Here is a 23,706-nt window from a genome sequence, read left to right on the forward strand (position 1 = left end):
TTTCGATAGTTTTACTAGGGCTGCAAATATTATCTTCCCAATTACTGAGCACATGCCTGAGCAAGATGATTTATTTGTGGACAGTTCTCATCATGTCATGAATAGCGATGTTGATTTGTATGCTACATCAGTTGACGGAGAAGATGATGACCATGTTGACAATGAAAATGAAGGCACATTGTCACGTGTCCTGATGTCGGGAGCAACACTAATATAGAGCTTTCCTAATGCACCAGAGCAACATTTACGTGAAATTCCTCAATTTTTCAATGAATTATATGACGAACAAATCCCAGATTCATTTGATCTTCTTTCCGCATCACGAACAAATTTGTACAATCTTGATAGGCCAGAGCTCGCTGTGAAAATGGTTTTTAAGAGCAAAAATGATTTAATAACTTCAGTGAAGGATTTTTCTGTTCGAGTTTTGAGACGTGAATACATTGTTGTCCAAAGTTCTCCGACAATTTGGAAGGTCGAATGCAAGAACTGGTCAGAATGTGGCAATTGTGGGTGGGAACTTCGAGCATCATTGAAAAAAAAGGCTATTTCATGATCACAAAATATGGTGATGATCACACATGCATATCTAGCCAAGTGGGTATAGATCACCACAACCTTGACGTCAACATGATAGCTAGTACACTTTTGAGAATCGTGCTTTGTGATCCTGCATACGAGATCAAGTATGTGCGAGAAAATATTAAAGAAAAATATGGGTATGATATATCGTATGCTAAGGCATGACAGAGTTTGAAGCGCGTAGTGAAGATTGTCTATAGCACATGGGAAAGCTTTGTAACTTTGCTTCCTAACAAGTGCAGTGCAAGATCTCCCCGACTTCAAGCCTCCCCGTGGTGTTCATCGTTTTCGTTCGAGGCATGCTTGCTCTAATTTCAACAGTAAGTTTAAAAACATTCATTTGAAGGATTTATGTTGGGAAATAGGGACGCAACACTAAATAGGAAAATTTAATACCACAATGGAAGCAATTAGAACAAATAATGTAGCAGCTTTCACTTATTTGTCAAACATCCCAAAGGAAAAATGGTCATTGGCTCATGATGGTGGATGGAGACAAGGGATAATGACGACGAACATGTCTGAGTGTATTAATGGTGTGTTGAAAAGGGTTCGACGTCTCTCAATAACTGCAATAGTGGAGTTGACCTTACTGCGATGTGTGCACTATTTCATTCAACGCCGAACACGAAATAATAAAATGATGGAAAAAAATCAACCACGGTCTGATTATGCATAGTTTAAATTTGATATGTGGTTAAAAAGTCAATTTAACATCGAGTAATGAAATTTGACCAAAAGGATAAAGCAACATCCGTCCCAACAGAAGCAAGAGCAGGTCGTCAACATCACGTACTAGCTGTTAACATTTCTACACGTGATTGCACATGTGGTAAATTGACAATATTTGGAATTCCTTGTTCACATGTTATATGTGCAGCAAAATTGTTTGGATTAAATTTCGCACAGCTTGTACAACCATGGTTTACACTGAGCGAATACGTGAACACATATGATGGAAGATTCTACCCTGTTCATGATGAATAATACTGGGATGAACTTACATTCCAATTACAACACAATACCGTTCGTCGGGAAAGAATGCAGACTAATAGAGATCGCAGGATACACATAAGAAATGAGATGGATCAACCATCATCGAGGGAGAGACAACGTGGGAGGTAAAAGTAAAATAACGTATTCTACATTATTTTTACTTGATAACATGTGAAGTGATTAATGTATTTTTATTTTTTGTTAAAAATTATATAGTTATTAATAATTGTTCTCAATTGCATGTAGGTGCACATGAAAAGGTCGAGTTATGATGGCAAATACTTATGTTCGTAACACCGGTGTCACATTTTAATAGAAGTATTAAATAAATTTTATTTTCTCGTGAGATTCAGTGTTCTATTGTTTTAAATATAATTGAATATCAAGTGTTTGGACTTATTTGCTTGATTAAGTATTGTATTATTTCAAATTTGTTAGGAGATTGAGTGTTTTGATTTAATTTATTGATTATACTTATGTTTTTCATTACTATAAATTTATCCATACATTTTTTTAAAGTTTTGTTTATGTTAAAAAAGAATAATAATTGAAAGTATTAAAAGAATTTTTTTTAATAAATGACTAATAAATCACATATAATATTTGAATATAAGTTTTGTTTATGTTAAAAAACTATATGTTTTTATATAAAATTAGATTAACCGAAAGTACTAAAAAAATATAGTTTTTGGTGTAAAATGAATAATAAATTACATATATTATTTCAATAAAAAGTTACTATAATATGTTAAAAATCGCAGACATTTAATTTCAATTATGACCACGATCAAGAAAATTAATAACGATACGAGCAATATCTAATCAAATCTTGCATAAAATACATCAAATTAAAATAAAAAAATTAGAAAAATATACAATAATACGACGTAAGTGATTCGCAGCTCTAAACAAATAGTTATGATGATGGTAATGATGCCCCCAGTGCCATACGAAGGTCTTCTAATAACTCTATGTCCACGACCTAACATCTCCTCAGTATCTCAATGTGTACATGTTTGTGCTGCAGATGTACTGATATCAGCAATGTTTCCACCAACCTCATATCCTTTTGTTTCTGAATATTCTTGAAATGGTATGGGCGACATGTTTAATGTGGGGCGACTCTCATTCATAAACGGTCGAAATTCACTTTGTAAAAAATAAGTAAAACTACCGGCAAATGTAGTGTTGTAACCATACTCATATGATGGAAAGCTTGAAACCACATGCGGAGTAGTGTATGCAGTATTTGAAGTTGATGGTCCGGGATGACACTCATTTTGTGTCCACGTCGGTGGAGGTTGCATATGATCTGGGCGTGTCTGTGACATAGATGCATATATTATGTTAGTTATATTTAATACAAAAAATAAATATATGTACATATGTAGATAAATTGAACATATATTACGATAAATTGTCGGCAGTTTGAATCTATATGATGATAGCCAATGATGTTAGAAGGTACCACTGTTGGAGATAGAAATATATGTGAAATGCGATGATACCAACCAATATAATCTATTGTGATGCCGAGTGTACTAGGTATGACATAATTACCACCAATCACAAAATTATATTTTCCGTTCCACATATTTACAAAATGTTTGTGATACGTCGTCCAATCACAATTGTTCTGCCCTTGTCGGGTCAATTTATAGAAATTATCGAAGTTAGTAGCAGGTGACGGGATACCCTGGCGCATTCCAAATTATGGAAGACACCACTTGGGTCTATGCATCTCAACTATATGAAAATTGATCAATGTACATGCCGACCAACATAGATTAATTCTATTTCCATAAAGAATTCTAGCAACCTCAGATTACTCCATATCATAAATAGTCCATAGAAACTGTAACAAATAAATTTTAAAAAAAATTATCAAGTTGATAATATAACATTTAAAATTTATTTCAAAAGCATTCAAAAATTTAAAAATTGACTAACTGCCTTTTTATCATCCTGTCAAGTATATCTCTCATGATACGGACCGAATAATGGGCCGTGTGTGTCCAAGAGAATCCACGTCTCCACCTGCAATTTAAAAAAGTACACAATATAGTCATTAAAAATACATAACAAAATAATATTACAAGTTAATTATTTATCGTCTGTATCGTTCAGTTCAACTCCTCCCATATTATGTTGTTAGCTGAAACGAATTAGTATCGAGTCCTTCTTACATTTGTTCATCGCAACTGTGTGTATTTTTAAGCGGTGGCATCAGAATCTGTTAAATATTCACTTGATCTAAGATGAAAATTTTTAGGCTTGTTCAACCATAAGCTAAATTTTTCATTACTAGACCGATCTTTTTCCAATTTTATCTTTATCTTGGGAGGAAAAAATTGTTGTTTCCCGTTTTAAAAAATGGAACAAAACGCTTCAAAACGAAAGAGAAGTTGAGTCCAATTTGACCAGGCAGAGTGTATGCAGAGCCGTACCTGTGTTGAATGAGGCCTGAAACGAAAATTGAAAAATGGACCCTCTTGTTGCAGTAATAAATATAAAATTCAATTTGCATATAACAAATATATTAATAAATACATAAATATCAAAACCAATATATTACATAAATAACAACTTAATAAATATTTAAAATAACTACATAAATACTACTCGTGTAGTTTTCTAGATGCGAATATATTTATCAAATCTGTGTAATCCAATTGTCATACTATTTCTTTCTCAATCGACAACATAGTTGGCTCATTTAGTCTATCTTGCGATATCGTTGATTGAATATAATTCTTGTAGAAACTATATTTTTTGTCTCTATGACGTAGAAATTACAAAATCAAATAATTCTTTGAGTCGAAATAACAAACCATAAAATGAAAAGACAAAAAAATCCCAAAAAACAATGAATTTCATCTTTCAACGGTCCACACATTCAAGCTCTATTCACAATTTATTTTATTTTCTTAGACTATCCACTTTTAATTATACAAGTCGCACATTAAATTTATATAAAACTCATTATTCAATTATAACTCATTAAAGAATTTAAATAATACGATTTGTACTTCAGTTATATATTTAATTAATATGATCTCTAAGCACATTACACTGCCCATATCGCAAGGAAATTTCATATCAATGAGTATCCTTTGATAGATTAATCTACAAATATAAATATAAATTTGTATTTATAAAGAAGATTTGAAATGAAAATAAAGCATAATTCATGAAGAAAATTACTTACCTTCAAACTTAATAGAAGTAGGGGACCATAAACTTTTTTGTTGAATGAGAACAAAAATTAGGATTGAGATTTAGAGTGATTTAAAGAACAAATAACATATACCATATATATATTTATGTATATAAAGGGCCCCTTATTGGGTTGGGCCCTGAGGCAACCGCTTGATTGACTCATAAAAGGTACGGCTCTGAGTGTATGCAATAGAGTGGACGCATTCGGTGGAAGTTCTTGTTTTCATAAAGATTTATTGTGGAAAAGAGTGTTTCGTCTTTGATATTTTTCCCGCATAAAAAGGTAGAACACGAGTAAGATTATCTCAACTTCTAATTTTTATTTTCTATCTGGTTTTCAGCTCGTAAATAAAATCAAAATATATATGCTAAAAATCGAATAATATTTTTTCCTCATATCACATGAGAGTAGCATGCAATATACATCAAGTTAAATTTACATGTATTTAGCCAGCTGTCGTGTGTAATAATTGTTTATATTGAGTAAAACAATCGAAATGTTATGTTTGAGCTGTTGTACGATTAAAATATTCGAGTTGCACCATTATCATCAGCTATAACTTTTGGTAAAGCAGCAAGCGTTAGTTATACAATTGACATTAGAGTCAATGTCCCGGGTTCAATTCTCATTGATCACAAAAAGTGCAATTATTGAGAGGAAGATTGTTGGGTGCGATAATTGTTTCTACATGGTAGAACAATTAAAACATAGTGTTTGAGATGTGTTATTCAAAAAATTTGAGTTGCACCGTTACCATCTGCTATAACTTTTGAAAAAACAGGAAACGCTCAGTCCTACTTAGATACGACTTTTATATCAATAAAATCCATACCATCTGTCAAATGGATATACAAATACTATGAAGATACACTTAGATAAAAATATTTCCACATGGTCGTGTCACAAAGGAATTATGTGACTACGTCCCCAATAAACGTGTAATATAGGGAAACAGGGAACATGAACATCTAAAAACACATAATTTGGGCATATACATACACGAGTCTTACATGTATCTAATATATTTTGTGAAATCTAAAGGCTATACAACATTAGGTGTGCTTCATGAAATTTATGTCATAGACTTCACAAAAATCTATTTTCCCTAGTATTTTTTCTCCCTTTGATCTTTCCGAAGTCAATGTTCCAAAATTTGGCTGTCGAAGCTTTCCAAGATGAATCAAGAATAGCATCTTATGTCTGCAATGATCATCAAATTGATACCACAAAGTGGACTTCTATTCTCTTATCTGAATGTTTGAGCGTGCAAATACAAGAAATGTTGACGCTGAAGGATGCTTAGTGAGTTATCAGATTCGATAGTCTGAAATCAACTCAAACGAATCACACTTAATTGGATAGTTTGTGGAAAATACACAGTTTGTCTATATACGTTCTTCCATGATCCAAGTGTATATAATCACCAAGAATTGAAAATGCTTAATAGTAACATCATAGCACCATTTCACAAAATCTGATTTCCGAAAATTCCATAAAAAGCTTACTAGCTGAGAAAGATGTGGCAGACAACCAAGAAGTATTACTATTTAACATTAACTTATTAGGGAGAATTAGTAGGGCGAGTAATAATACCCAGCTGGCGCTCCGAGGTCTGTAGCTTGCGGTGTTCCATAGTAGCTCGCAGTACCAGCAATATTGGCCAAGACCATTTGTCCTTGCATCCCATTGCTTGCATATTGCTGCCAAAGCCGCTGTTCCTGTGTCAGTAACACTTGTTTCTTCTCCATATCAGCTATTTGAACATAAGAAGGTGGTGGCACGCAAAGAGACGCTGCAAATGGATCCTGTTGCCCGACTGGTTGGACCGTTCCATCTGGTGCAGGTAATGCCAAAACTGGAATATGTTTGCTTGTTAGTGGCAATGCTACACTGCTTGAACTTCCAACGCTCATTTCAGATTTATTAGTTTGTTGCCTTATGGCCCCCTGATCATACATTCCACTCAATAGCAATGAATCGAAGCCACCAGCGAGATTTGCCTTTTGCTGTGATAAATGGCTGGCAGGATTCCACCAAGGCTAATTCCCAGTCAGCTTTACCACTCTCAGCTGCCGGATTCTGCCATGCTGAAGTCAAGACAGGCTCTCCATCAGTCGAAAATTCTTCCCAAGCGTCATTTTTTATGGCAGGAGCAGGTGCAGAAAACAAAGAGAGTGCCAATTTGTTGCCATATTCATCAGCTGAGATTGCATCTTTCAAATTCACCAGGTCTCCAGTGACCTTCTGCTTCGGCTCGTCTAGGGACTGTGGCATGGTCGGAGAGTTGTAATTTTCTGGCGGAGGGAGAGCTTTGATTTCATATATATCAGGCCCTTTCTCCTCTTTGGTTTCCGTGAAAACCTCTTCCTTGATTTCCTCTGTGCTCTTTGGCCTATTAGCCTTTTCCCTCAGGAACCCTTCAAGAGTTCCCAAAAGTTTATCCGTAATTTTCTGCACTTCAGGGAATTCCGATGATCTCAGCACCCCTATGTCCTTACACCAAGCATAAAACACGACAAGTTCATCAAATATCTTTGACGCATTAACATACACATCAAAAGCCTTAACACAGCTAGCATATTCTAGCTCCAAAAAATGGTCGAGCAAAAAATTCAATGAATTAGATGCATCCGCATAAAGCCTAAAACTGTCTTTTACAATCAAGGATAGTGCCACAAGCACCATCCTACTGTTCTTAGCAGCTTCTGTTGGTTTAGAAGCCAATAGTCGATCAAGAATCTGGAGCAACTGAATTAATCTCTCCAAAATTCTCCAGGGCTCCATTTCCCCATCAGGTGTCACTTCTTTCCTCTCCGCTTGCATTTCATTCAGATCTTCGTATGACCTCAACCTTTTGTCCGTATCATAACGAGCTTGATCTCTTAGCTCTCCATACCCATACTCATACCTCTTCTTCTCACCAAGAAAAACACTAGGTTTCCTCTCACACATCATAAAATCAAGCTTCTGGGCCAAATACAACGCATAGTTCTTCACAAATCCTGAATGTTCCCACGAGCTTGAGTGAGCCTCATCTCGAAAATCTGACAAATTTAGAACCCTTGTCCCCTTCCGACTGGCCAACATAATCTCCTGTCCAAAAACCGGGTCCCCATCACTCAACAATCTATTCACAAGCATCAAGGTCTTCACAGCCACAACCCAATCACGGGTTTTTCTCAGCCTCTTTGAAATCGCTGAAACACATGCTATAACATACCCTCTCGAATGCGACAACATATTCAATATTTCCCTCACATACTTGTCATCTGCAGGCTCATCTTCATGTGTTGTGGCTTTCACAATCAACACCTCAAGGTCAGGGGCAACATTGCCCGTCACTTTGGCTAAACTTATGCTAGTATGATCCTTCACCGCCCCGATTGCCTTTCTGACAGTTCTAGATGCCATCAAAACAACCACTAAACCAAATCTTAATCTCGTTCTCTCACAAATCTTGATCCCACAACACTTGACTTATTCCCAAATCTCTGTTTCTCATCTACTTGTTAAACCTGAATGAAAATGCAGAGAATATACAAGAGTACTAGAAGATCTCCAAATAAAAAGCAAAAACCGATACATTAATGGGAATGAGCTTCGATTTCTAATCACATCGATTCTTGCACGTATACTTCGTGAAACACGTTTATTTTTCTTTCCACATACTTTAATCGGGTTAAAAAAACATGACATCACTGCCGTTACAACATACGCACGCATGCACGGTCAAAGAAAGAAAAATTGTGAAATGGGATTGAATAAAGTTTGAATCTTGAGTTATGATCTTAAAATCCGATCTTTCGATTAAAAAGCAAATCGACCAATAAACTTGCACATTAAGAAATGCACACTGTATATGCACTCAAGAAAGTACCAAAAAAAAAAAAAAAAAAACTTACTCTGGTTTTGTAATAACTTTGATGAAGAGAAGACGACCGATCCTCCGGCGGCCACCGTCGCCGGAATGTCCACAAGGAGGAGAAGAAGAGAAAGAGATGGAAATAGTAATGGCAGCAATGGATGAATCATTAAACCTCGTCAAGAGGTTTATATTAAGCTTTCCACTCTTCTTTATTTTATGTATTCATTTGAATATCAACACCAATATTTGTATGAGACGATCTTACGAGTAGTATTTTGTGAGACAGATCTCTTATTTGGGTTGAAAAATTTATGCTAAGAGTATTATTTTTTATTGTTAATATCGGTAGGATTGACCCGTCTCACATATAAATATTCATGAGACCGTGTCACAAGAAACCTACTCTTGAACGAAAGAACGATGACTCGATTAATATATATAAAAATATATTTTTCAAATAAATAATATTTTGGAAATTAATTCATTTTACTTTTAAAAAAGCAAACTTTTCTACTATCAATGGAAAATCTTTATTTGTCAAAAATCAAAATTCTGATAATATTTTTTCCTAATATTATATTCTGATAATTAATTGTTTTTGGTACAAATATGTATATTACCTTTCTTTTCTGATTCAAAATATATTATCTTTTATAAAATGAATTACTATTGAAATCCTATTCATATATTTAGTTTTTATTTTGTTGATGATTGTTGTGGATTTCCGAGGTCGCCTTTGGTTAAACGGATATTCGATATGATAATATATTTATGAGTAGATCTTTTGTGAGACGGTTTCACGAATTTTTATCTATGAGACAGGTTAACCTTACCGATATTCACAATAAAAAATAATACTCTTAGCATAAAAAATAATATTTTTTCATGGATGACCCAAATAAAAGATTTGTCTCACAAAATATGATCCGTGAGACCGTATCACATAAGTTTTTGCCTATATTTATTTCAGACGATATGTTTGAAATCTATCACAATTATTAATATATTTATTTATAATTCATCAAAGACAAGTCAAATAATCCTAGAAATGATGTTTTTATTGGAAAAGGAAAGCAAAATTTCACCCACATATTTTTATTAAAAATAGGTATGAAAACAATGAATGAATTAATTAACGTGTTGACGAGGTTTATATTTACACTTTCAAATCTTTTTATGTTTAGCGATGTACACAGACTCCACCATCACTAAGCCCCAAAGCAAATTGATTGGCTTCGGACAGCTGCATTGCGATGGCTAGCAGATATACCCTTAAACTAAGAAACATACCATTGTGCTTGTGGAAATATATGAAGAGGGACTGGTGTTGGATAAATTGGGTTTTGAGGGACATTAATATTCAAAAATTAATAGAAGATTAGTCGTCCGAGAGAGTAGGTCCTCTTGTGAGATGGTCTCACGAATCTTTATCTGTGAGACGGGTCAACCCTACCGATAATTCACAATAAAAAGTAATACTCTTAGCATAAAAAAGTAATATTTTTTCATGGATGATCCAAATAAAAGATCTGTCTCACAAAATAAGACTCGTGAAACCGTCTCACACAAGTTTTTAACTTTGTCCCTCATAGGAATTTTGAGACTTTCATTTCTTCCTGATATAAAGTTTGTATGTTGGGTTAGTGTTATGTTCAAGTCAAGCCATGTCAAGCCAACTCAATCGAGGGTGACGCGCACAGACGCAAAGACCTGGAAGAGTCTTTCCTTATGCACAACTATTGGAGAAAAAGTCCTCCACCCTTGGAAATCTATAAATAGATTCCTATATCAGAATGAAAAAAGGTTAAGACATCCAGAAACTTCAATATGCGTTTTAGTCCATTACATATTATCGCATACAATTTCTTTCATCATATCTGAATGTTCGAAAAGCATCTTGAAGTTCATCCGGTTTTGTAGTTTGGAGTAATCATACTATAAAACACAAATCGTTGTATCTTGAGAGATGATTGTCGTGTTCTATAAGCATTATGTGTGGGGCAAATTCGCCTTAAGGAGATATTGTGCACTCTAACCTTGAATTACAATTTGTCTGTGTCGTGTTCCAAAGCTTTTCGTGGTATCTATTGCGATACGAACTCAACAATTTCAAATTTGCACTATATTCAGACCCAACAATCTTACAAAGAATTCTATTTTGCATTCTGAAATTGCATCTTCATCATCTGTCCTTGTTCCAGCAAGTATTTCAGCTGCATATATATGGTGAGAAACCCGAGAAGTTTGCGAATACAAACTTAAAAAGATGGCAACAAAAGATGATGTTATATCTCACCACCTTGAATCTGGTAAGGTTTCTGCGTGAGAAGGCTTCAACGATATCCGAGAAAAAAACTAACAAAGACAAGTTAACTGCTTATGATTGATGATTACTTAAGGGATAATAGTATTCAATTCCCTATTGAAATTCCAATTTAACACAAAACCACTTAAAAAAATAATTAGTTAATAAACCTTCCACTTTTCAATAAATAAGCTAAAAAACCTCTAGTGTCAAAAGTTATAGTAACACGCACCTGAAATACAATTGTTCATGTATTTTTTTAACTTTTTATTAATTCAAATAACAAAAATATCCTCAAATATTTAAATATAATATTTATTAATAGGTTTTTCCTTAACAAATTATTCAACATATTATTTTTTAATTTAATAAAAAGCCACTATTTAAAATAATAAATTCACTAACTTGATAAACAAGCATGTTAATTTTATTATTTTGTAAATAATATCATTAATAATATTATTGGTTATAATATATTACCAAAAAAAATTAGTATTAAAAAAATAAGGATTAAAATTAGCAAATATAATAGTAATAATAATAACATTAAATAATAATCGTAACATCAATGAAGTAAGATAGAAATAAGATCATAATAACATTAGTGAAAACACATAATAGTTCTATTAATCTAAAATTATTTGTGTTAAGATCAAGCCCTTATTATTTGGTTAAAAGTTATAGATGTTAGCCAATATGTAATTTTATTTTCTTATATTTGTGACAGGACAGAGTGAACCTATCTAGATATTAATGGGTCGGGTTGTTAGGCTCATAAGCCTGAGGAAGTGCTTGTTTATCTACTGATATTGTTTCGTATATCTTACAAATCAGTCTTACTATTTTTCTACTACCGGCCTTGTCCCAGCAAATTCAGTATTATCTATTAAGATCTGATATCACTCTTTTATGGTTCACCTAGCCAATCAAATCAAGCAGCGCAACATCGGCAGCTTGATGCACGAGAACTTCCTAAGAGGTCACTTATCTTAATATTACTCTCACTCATGCACGCTTAACCCAACAATTTACCCATAAGAAAAATAAATCCGTTAACTAGATATATATAATCAAGTTAAAATCGATTTATTAATATAAAAATATAAAGATTGTGCTCGAACAAACTCCGGTTTCTAATATCACTGCTTAACTACACTAAATTTTCACGTAAAATAAGATAATATTTAATCTACACGTGCAAGTCACGTGCTCTTTTCACACGTGCGAACCATGTGCACTTTTATATATGTTCACGCGTGCAAGTCACCTGTTTTTTTTATACTAACACCTCTCATTTCAATACTTTATTCATATGTATCTAAATTATCAACCCTAAATTGTTAGATTTCTAGCGTAAGAACGATAGAACAAATCCAAAAAAAGGCCATATATATGTAGATTTCCTTGTTTGGTTTCCGATAGAGCCTACTTTTTGCATCATCAAGTTTTACCTTTGAGATTGATCGGAACTGGCAACACCAGAAGTGCTTGGACCGGCACCGTTTTCTTGTGGAGTTACTGTTCCCATCTACCTTTGGACTCGAGTTACTCCAATACACAGACTGCTAACTTGTGAAGTGCAAAACTAGTGACGTGCAAAAGTAATTGTATCACAAAAACTCTTGTACGACGGTTTTATGAGTTAATTTTGTAAGACATATATTCTATTTAAGTAGATCATGAGGCGAAAACAAATGTTATCAAAAAAATCAATATGCACATTGATTCTGGAAACATATTCCTCATCCCGAAAATGTAAAAATCAGCACTTTACACTTGTTGCCATCGAGAAAAATTTAAAAACTATCAACAAAAAATTACAATTTGCAACATTTATTACAGGTTAATCCCCTAGCAAAAAACATAGTTTAGCTAAAATGACAACTTCATCGATCCATTTCTCTCCAAAGTAGAAACTACTGGTTAGCCGAAATCAACTTCCTGCAACAAACAATTTTTTATCATTTACTATACTTGAATATAATATAGTTAATAAAAATTAATATTAAATAAATAAAAAAAAGATTCTTACCAACTAAATTTCAAGCATTTAACAATATAATTTATAAAATTATAAAATTTAACATAAAATAAAAATCTTCGAAATATTTAATATGAAAAGAAAGTTGATACTAAAAGGGCAAAAAAAAAAAAAACTCAAATTCCTGTTTTGTTAATTTTAAAGCCGATATTATTTCTTGTTTTGTTGATTTTAAAACCGACAAAAATCGTGATTAATTAAAAAAATAATTGTAACTAACATTAATTTATATTTAGATTTCAATTCATTAAATGAATGAATGAATGTTGAAACTGGGAAAAAAAAAATACGACACCGAAAATGCCCAAAAGTTCATTCTTCTCACCAACAATATTCACCTGCAAAATCCAATAAAACAATAAAAGCTCCTCAGTAGAATATTACAGTCATTTATTAGTGTCATTCAAATATTTCAAAAAATTATCCGTCATACAAGATAATCTGTTTTTAATAATTTAGTTTTTTGCTGCTCTTTTTTTTTAATTTATGGTTCTACGTGCGACAAACGTGCTCTTTGCTGCTAATAAGATCGTTACCATATGCGACGCACGTGCTCTTTTCTAATATAAGATTACTATCATGTGGATAAAAAAATGCATCACATGCGACAATCGTGCTCTCCTCCGGTTCGTTAAAACTAAATAACCCAACATATCGAACATGGCATAATAATAGCACACATGAGCGTGAAATAATAAATTAAAATACTAGCAGATCAATTATAATAGTGCCTAAGAAAAATAAATATTATATCACATGAGATTTAGGTTTATGAAAAGAGTGTCTCATGTGAGACGGTCTCACGAATTTTTATCTGTGAGACGGGTCAACCCTACCGATATTCATAATAAAAAGTAGCATAAAAAGTAATATTTTTTCATAGATGACCTAAATTAGATATCTGTCTCACAAAATACGACCTATGAGACCATGTCACACAAGTTTTTGACTTATGAAAATAACAAAAAAAATAAATCAAAGAAATCAAAGCCATAAACAAAATGGCTCACACTTTCTAACTAACCCACCCCATCAGTCCTGACCTTTCCGTTCATTGAACATGACCAAAATATTAACACCTGTTTCAAGACTTTATTCAGATGTATCAAAATTATCAACCCTAGATTGTCAGGTTTCTAAATTGTGTCAACGTTTCTCTTGAGCATAAAAACTATAGAGAAAAGTCCAAAAAACACCCACAGGTAGATTTCCTTGTTTTGTTTCCGAGAGTCTACTATTTGCATCATCAAGTTTTACCTTTGAGGTTGATCGGAACTGGCTGCACCAGAAGTACTTGGACCAGCACCGTTTTCTTGGGGAGGCACCGTCCCCCATCTACCTTCGGACTCGTTTGGCTCTAGTACACAGACTCCACCATCACTAAGCCCCAAAGCGAATTGATTGGCTTCCGAGGGGTGTGCTGTAATGACCAGCGGATATACCCTTAAACAGCAAAAGCATGGCATTGGATATTAGGATAGAAGTAAATAATTCAAAGGTAAATAAACTAAAACATTGAAAAAAATATTGAAAAAACTTCACGATATGCACCTTGGGCTGGTGGGAATATATGAAGAGGGATTGATACGACATCTCAACCGCAGCGTAGAAGCAGTAAGAACACCAACACTTCCATCTTCAAAGCTTACGTATATTGATTGGCTATCACAAGAATACGTAGCATATGTGATTGGACCACTTGCTTCAACAGGTAACCACTATTAAAGAAAAAACTAATTAGGAAGAGTTGATATGTTATCTAAAAAGGATTACCACGAAGATGAACAGAACTAACGATTCTCAATAATAATCAATTACATTTGCCATCAAAAAGTGAAGGGCAATAGCGGTAGTATGATGAAGTTAAGAACAAAAAGATCTTACGATGGTAAAGAATGTTATTTAAAAGATACTATTGTACAGCAAGTCACACCTGCTTAAGGCATGCCAACTGTGGAGCCTCATAAATTGCGATTTGTGTCTCGTGGACTACTAGTAAATGTGTTTGATCCTGGTGGAATAGTACACGAGTGTCAGCAAGGGGAGCGGTTGTCCGACCAGGTGGGGTTTGCAAGAATTTACTTGTTTTCTTCTCCCAGGCATCTGAACTCCAAACACAAAGCTGTAAAAGTGCAAAGTTGTCAGCGTCCCAAGATGAATAAACAGAAAGCAAGATTAAATAAACTCCAGTATAAATGGACAAAACACAGCAGCTAGAAGACACAAGTCAATATGGAGTAGCACAGCTATAGAAACACAAAAGAGAGTATTAGCCAGCATGAATTAGATGCTTCTATTTTAGTCATATATTTAAAAAGGATATGGTCACCATTGATCGGGATTAGAGTAATTATTTTTTAACTGTCTCAAATCTTTAAATTGTGGGCATCTATTACAAATATATTAGACCTGAGAATCAGCCCCTGATGATACAAGCACGTTAAGAGAAGCAGAGAAGGCAAGACCAGTAATCCTCTTCTGGTGTCCTTTGAGCTTGATCTTAACCTGTGAAAAGAAAGTACGTGACAGTTGTTTACTAAAACAACTTAATTTATTGTGTTAAAAAATAAAAGCAGAAATTCATGCACTAGGTAAATACCTCATCAACCCGCACATTGTATATTTGGATAGAGGAGTCATCCATGCCTATAGCAATGATGTTATTATCTTGAGGATGAAATGCAAGAAATGTTGCTGCAGGTGGCGGGGGCATAAACGTCGTCATTGTCTGTGAATAAGGATTGCGCACGTCTTCAAACAGTAAATTATAAAATATGGAAATCTTAAAAACTGATGTTCACGTTAGAGAACAACTCTTTCGAGAAAACAGTTGAAATACAATAATTCCCACACTAAACTTTTTAATTCAAGCAAATGACCACAGACCTCAGGTTTTAGTTATGCAAATGAACGAAGATATGAATCAGGCATTCAATTCAAAGTAGGAAATTGGTGTATCAAGCTCCAATGGCCTAATCTGAATCAAATTTCTGATAAACACTTCAGATATCAAGCTTCTGTAGGCAACAAAACTGCAACTAGTAAAAACATACTTCCAGACCAGAATAAATTTTGCATTACAGAACCCGGGACGCTAGAGTACCGTCAGCATTTCCCCATGCAGACCAACACAGGCCGGATGGTGGTTTGAGTTTCTTACCGTCAACATTCCGTGTAAGCTAGCTAGAAAAATCTATGTAAAACCTCTTACCTTAAAAGTCATCATGTTAAATAGAGAAATTTTGCCTCCAGAAGCTGACATGACATAAGAGTCATTCTTTGACAGCGCAAAGCATGAAACCCCATCTTCAGGATTTGCATCACTGATATCATTTGTCATCAGTATCCCGCTAGCAGGTTGCCATAGTTGTGGCACAGTATTAGCACTAGCCTACAAAAGTTCAATATTCATCAAAATATTGGCAGAAAAATAAACTGAAATTTTTTTTGAAACAAAGGGACACACCTTTCCCGTTGGATGACGATCGTTCTTTGGCCATTTCCAGAGTCTGTGCACCGCATTAGCAGCTAGAGCCAATATAGCAAATCCCGAATTTGTATACATCAACTTTGAAACCTGATAAAGTTAACATCATATCAGATAGGTTTCACTGATTTAAATTAACTAAATATGGAGCGAATTCCAAACTCCGGGAAAATTTCAAAATGGTTATTTAGAAGAAACTGAGGTGATATAACAACTTTAGTGAGAAAATAAAGCTTCTAAATATCATAAACTGCCTTTTGACTGCATCCAAAAGCAACATTGCACAGTTGAACAGATTAAAACTCAAATGGGGCAGAATAAATTATCATCAATTCAAATAAAACTTATTATGAGTATGATAAACCTATGGATTCGATAAAAAACAGGGGCTTCAACTCATACCTTCGCAGATGCTAAATTATCTGGTAGTCTCAAGGAACGGCACTGTGACGATTCATTGACTTCTGCCATTTTCCAGATTCTGGATTTTTCAACAGACTCATCTGCAATTCTGGGCTTTTCTGCCAAATTACGGTTTTCTCCACCCTACAAGAAATCATCAAATAATGGGTCGTAAAGTGAATGCCCAAGGTAAATTGTGAATTTTAGTAATGTGAATCAGCAAATCAGTCACAGAAGAATAAAATATATGCATATAGTCAAATATTTTATCAACTCGATAACATAGGGTTTGAAAACAAGAAAAGGATTCCTGTTTTCAAACTGAAAGAGAAGCATACCATTGCAACCAATGATGTTACAGGAACAACTCGATCAACGATGTTTGATCCAGCAGTAGCATTAACAGCAGCAAATGAGGGAGACTGAAGACACAAGGTGGATTTCATTAAAAAGAGCAAATCAAATAACTAGAATCAAAATAAAATGGTAAACATGTGCATTCACCTTCACAACTGTTGAGGAGCCTACCCTAGAAGTAGCGTCAAAAGGACTACTTTCAATTGTTCGTAGAAGACGAACACCATCTGCATTGGCTAAAATCTTTACAGAGTTCTCATTTGTTGAAATAGCTAACAATATTCCTTCCTTGTTGAAACGGATACACGGAGATGGCTATGAATAATAAATAAATACATGTTAGTACCAAGCACCAACAAATATTTTCTGTAATTTGACTCTGTTTAAATAACAATTACTGGTAATCCGCCCTCGGCATCAGTTGTTGTCAATAAGTTGACATTGTCCATGTCCCAAAACTTGATCGTGAAGTCATCTCCAGCAGCCAGAATTCGATTTTTTAGAGTATCGAACTGCACTATTCCTCCTGTAGCTCTCTTGCTAAGACCCACATAAGTACGTTTTACAGCTCCCTCACTTTCATTCCACTCCACAAGATATGAATCTCCTTCTTTGTTTGTCCCGCAAGAAAATAACCTGGATGTCAATACACGAAGTAAAGCGGATTTCTACGATCTTAAAACTATCTTAGAATAATGGAGAAATAATATATGTTCTACAGACCTTGTTCCATCAGCACTATATGCCATAGTAGTGGATGAATGACCCGGAGCATCGTAGTCAACCCTAGAACCGAGGTTATCATACAACCATGCCTTTATCTTCCCATCAGTCGCAGTGGAGAAGATGAACTGCAGGGGGATGAAAAGCAGTCAGCTACAACATCAATACTGTGGTAGCATATCTCATGCCTGAATTAGTCGACTAAATGCCGACACTATTTCTTCATTATTTGTTCTTTTAACGGGAACAAACATTTTTCTTTTCATAGGTTGGTTTCAAATCCTGGAACGGAATCCCAGACTAAAAACTGTTCACATATGGATATTAGTTGTTCATATCTAAAATGGTGTTAATACCTGAATATTTTCTTTATGATGCGGACAAACAGAATGCACAGCTGCTTCATGGCCTGAAAATGTAAACTGTTTTGCACCTGAAGCCGCATCCCACACCTGTGCATGATGAAATTTCAGGCTGCCTTTTCCATTTTCTGAAAACTCGCCCATGCTAAACCAACACTTTTTTTTTTATTTTCGCTTGTTTTTCCTAGAGACTTTTTCTAAGGCCTCCCAACATAATTCAATCCAATTTTTCACTTCATATTCTAATACAACATAATATATTTCAAAATTTAAAATACCTAATACCCCATGCACTGTTAAAAGTAAATCACCATATGAAAACTTAAATGATGCGATAGCTACACTAAATTATGTTGCCTTCCAAAAACAAGACCCAACATGCAACTTCATTTCCAATTCATTATTAAAAAAATCATCTTCCTAAACAAATATCTAGAAACTCAGAAATCAATATCTGAACATACACCCAGTCTGACACAAGTTTGACTGCACTGCAACATACCAAAATATCCCATAAATCCATTCATATGCCCAAAAATTCACCAAGAGCAAAGCAGACACAAGAAGAAAAGGTTATGAAAATTCATACACTCCACCCTCATTGTGCCACATAAGCAAACTAATCAAAAGACTCAGACCTTAATAAGCCTGTCCTCTCCACAAGTAACTACACAGAGCTGCTTGTTTGGGAAGGAGAAAGCAAGATCATTTACACTCCCAACATGTGCTTCAATCTGAAAAATATATTTAAAATTGATGTCAGCAGCACCTTGTTGATTGATAGTAGTCAAATCAGAGGAGATTAATATTACAAATTAGCAAGGATACAACCTCAAGGTGGTTTCTTAGGTCGTCGCCACCATGGTAGGAATATAGGTGCACAATGTGCTTGGAGTATGCAACACCTGTAGATATCGATTATTATACACCAACATTCATGAGTTCTTTTCCTAAGTTCGGAGTTAAAACTAATTAAAACAATGTAAAATATTTATGGCAAGCATAATAAACTAAAATTTCCAAACAACCTACCAAATAAAGAACCTTCAGGACTCCACATCACACGGTTTATCGATGCAGAATAATCATTGCCCAAAGATGTCTGTCAAGGAATCAGAAAAAATCAGGTCAGTTCGACAACAAAATTCGATTCTGAGCTGGATGCAAGGGAATCCTCTCATGCCTAAAAGATCCAGAATCATACCTGCAGTGCCACAGAACAAGCTCCTAGATCCCATACTTTGAAACTTCTGTGGCAAACTCTATTTCTGCTACTCAGTTCCCAAACCATTACATCTCCCAAATTTGTTCCAACTGAAAGAGAAAATAAAATAAAGATTATCAGACTTTATATATTATCCCATAACAAGATTAGCTAACAAAATCGTTTGTATTAATTGTGTAAGCACCAACCAAGAAGTAAAACTTGTTGTACTGGATGAAAATCCATACTCCTGACGGCAGAGCCCTGACTTAGATTCATCATCACGGTCTTTGGCAACTCCTCGGATGAGGGTGAGCTACGCCCATGAGTTTGACTGGAAAATCCAACTGGCAAAACATTGACAGGTACATTATTGACCTGTAAAAAAATTGTTCAGAATGATTTTGTTCTTCATACAGAAGTTTTGCTTATGCCACAACTTTCGATTTTAGAGTCTGTAAACAATTCAATTTAATATTAATGATGGAAAAAACTATACCAGAAACACGTAACTTGGGCCCTTCTTGTTTGGACTACTCAACTCAACTCAGTTAACCTCCAAAATTCATTATTCGATCGATGAATTTGACAATTGCTCTCAGAGTACTCTTTTCAAAATGTTTGATCAAATCGTTCACACACTTCAAAACAACTATTCAAAACACAATTTTACATAATTATACATTCTTTCCACTTTCCTGAACAAGCATATTTTTGTTCCATCATTTTACTCAATCAATTTATAATACAACTTTATTAATTGCATCAACTTTCAAATTTAAAATCAAACATTTTCAAAATACCAAAAAACATTTTTCTCAATCAATTTATAATACAACTTTATTAATTTCATCAACTTTTAAATTTGAACTCAAAACATTTTTAAAATACCAAAAAACATTTTTCTCAAAGTTTTAGAGTTTAACAAACTGAGTTGAATTGAAAACCCAGTCAAGTGACATAATTAAAATCCAATTTCTAAGGGTCTAGCCATCTAAATTCAAGTCCCAAATAAGAGTGCTTGAGTGTTAATTCTTGCAAGGATGAGAAGAGAAACTTGAGATTCTAACACCATACTTCGTCTGGAAATCCAAAAGGTCTTGTTCTTTTCATGACATGCTCTGAATCAGCAGTCTGGTAATCCATTGCAAGGTTAATCATTGGAGGAGTCCTAGGTCGCTTTAATAAACCTATATCAATTAAGCATTAAGATATAACATGTGATGTAGTGCTAAAAAAACAGGTGACAAAGGAAAGAGTTCAAGTTAACAATTAGTAAGTTGAAATACAATATAACAGTACTATTTTGTGGGTTGAAACCAATGGGACCAGTAGAGGACGGATGAGGAACTTGAGAGGGACTAGCCATCCATCCAGCAAGAGGAGTTGGCATAGGACCTGGAGTTGGCTGAAATGACTTGACAAACAGAGCACTATTTAATCTTTCATATCTCAAGAGTTGTAAGCAAGTAGAACTGCTAACATTCTATCTACTTACGCCGTGTGTGGTCAGAGGTGGAAATGGTCCTTGCTTGGGAACAGCTCCCATAAGATGGTTAGTGACGGGGGATGGCGCCCTTGCACCATTTGGCTGTGATGGCCCACATGAATGGTCCACAAACAATGTTTTAATGTCAGGATTGGGCTTCGGATTCTTACAAAGCTGATGTTGCCAGTTCAAACTACACGCAAATACAGAATAGCGTAACAGTATGAGGATTAATTACCTCAACCAGGAAATATAATGACATGATCACAATCTCAGGAAACAGACCTCTGATTTATTAGTGTCCTTAATCTTGAATTCTTTAAGGTGGGAAAGTTAAGCTTCTCAAGAAACAGAGGGTTTGCCTCTATCAACTTTTTAAGTTCAACAAGCATTATACCCCTAGCAGTCTTGGTGTCCCCATACTTGGACAATTGTTTATTCTCTCTACATGTTATCAATCACACTCAGATCAATATCTTCGAAACAGAGGATGATTCCCATAATTGAACAAGAAAACCATAAGGGTACACTTTCTTTCATTACCTAAAGTTCTCAAAGGTCAACAGCTGTGTTATTTCTTTAAAAAGATCTTCATTAAATGACGAGAATACTTTTCAAGTCCTTCACCAGAATGTCAACAGCTTTTGCACGATCTTTCCTGTATTTAAAAAACATAATCTTAAATCCAATACATATAAATCCACCAAAATACAAAAGTTAATACAAAAGTTCTGACTAAGATAATAAATGGTGTTGCATTAAAATGAACCAAAACGAACACAAACACATTCACTTGTCCCAGGCTTTAATATAAAAATCCACAAAAATACAAAACTTAACACAAAAGCTGACGAAGAAGATAAATGTTGTTCATTAAAATGAATAAAAATGCACACTCTCACATGTCCAAAGCTTCAAGGTACTTCTGCTTCCGTATCTCAAAGAATATTTTCATAGAATATCTGTTGTCGTCAACTTTTGTGAAGCCAAACAAATACTTCTCCACGTTTTCCCATTCTCCATTTGTCACCATTTCTTCAAGATATCGCATATTGAAGAAAAATCCAGATTCTTGCTCTAATCTGAAATCAAAGAAAAAAAGTTAATCAATTCCCAATGAACAGTTTTAATGCATAAAAACACCCTAAGATTTCCCACTCAAACTATTCAGCACCTTACGAAAAGTGAAGAAAGAAACAACCGAACACCCACCCAACATCCTAAAACGACTTTCCCAGGTCTATTAAAATTTCCAAATTAGACCATGAGATTTAGCCAACATACAATTGACTCGCCGCCAGGTGTCCGAATAACGGCCCCAGTTTCAATCAAACACCAGTAATCCCAATCCCCATTTCCCCCAACGACCCAAGAAATACCAAATTAACAGGCAAAAAAAAAAAACAAGATTCAGAACAGTAAATCCCTACCTGTGAACAGTCTCCTTAAACTTCTCCTCGTCAAGAAACTGGAGTATCAAAAAAACCAGCTCTCTGCTCAACGACGACATGCTCTGCTTCCCTCACTCGACAAGCCTGCTCCGAAAACCAAAATCAGACAAATTAAAACCCGTATTTAAAAAAAAAAAAACCCAAAATTTCCAAATCAATTGCCAAAAAACAAGTCACCCCCAAAAAACCAAAGGAAAAACCCCCAAAACCTCGAATAAACACATGTACGCATAAAATCTTATGCATGCACTAATATAAGCTGCACATTCAAGAGCCCGTATGCGTGTGTGTAAACCTATACGTGTAAGCCTCTGTATATATATGTGTGTGTGTGTGTAGAGAGAAAAAAAAGAGGGGGATTGTTAGAGAGATGAACAGATCTTACAACAATTCTTTTGCCCACTTTCTCTCTCTAGGGCTTTTTGGGAAGAGATTTGATGTGTGATTGCGCAGACCCAAATGTCACCGACTCACCTTTAAATAGACAGAGCTGATAAGTACAATTGCTTATAATAATAATAACTACATCTGCTTATCGGAATTTTTTTTATTTTTTGGAGTTATACTGAATAACTCAACTCCTCCGATGACTTATTATAATATTCCCATTCAATCTCGGAGATTTCGAGGAAAATTTACCTGTTGGAATTTTCATATGTGCACATCCTCACCATACTAAAGGTGCACCCTCATTTTGCACATTATATATATATATATATACACATATATATGTATATGTATATATATATATATATACATATATATGTATATGCAATTTGTGTCAACATTTTTTGGGACATATTTAGAGGGGTAAACAAGTAAATCGTTTAGAGGAAAAAATTAAAGTGTATCAGATTTTTACCCATGTAGGAAAGAAAATCTATGCCGCATTACGAGAATAATATCGACACAATTACTTGGTGTAATGTTCATAATGTATAATGTGACAGGTATGATATATCGAATCGAAGGCGCTGATTTTCAAAAGATTGTACAATTCAGTCCAACCTAGATATTTAATGGCTTCTGTCATAATTGTTGGTAAAGATAAAGACGCAATAAGTAAAGATTCGACGTAATATCTATAAATGAGATTACGACCATAGAACACGCAAGAATATGAAAATTAATAGTCAAAATCTGTAACCTATAAAAAAAATGGTGATTTGAAGAATCACTATAGGATCGAGTGCCGATTGTTTCATCAAAAGTTATAGTTGAT

General features: G+C 34.4%; 2 pseudogenes; both read right to left on the reverse strand.

Annotated features, from left to right (window-relative positions):
* Positions 1-5,738: 5,738 nt before the first annotated feature.
* LOC142506072 (putative clathrin assembly protein At4g32285) lies at positions 5,739-8,868 on the reverse strand (annotated as a pseudogene).
* Positions 8,869-12,670: 3,802 nt separating this feature from the next.
* On the reverse strand, positions 12,671-22,944 carry LOC142504826 (topless-related protein 4-like; annotated as a pseudogene).
* Between the last annotated feature and the right edge of the window lie 762 nt (positions 22,945-23,706).

Source organism: Primulina tabacum, chromosome 10 (genome assembly GCF_025594145.1).
Source record: "Primulina tabacum isolate GXHZ01 chromosome 10, ASM2559414v2, whole genome shotgun sequence".
Lineage (NCBI taxonomy): Eukaryota > Viridiplantae > Streptophyta > Magnoliopsida > Lamiales > Gesneriaceae > Primulina > Primulina tabacum.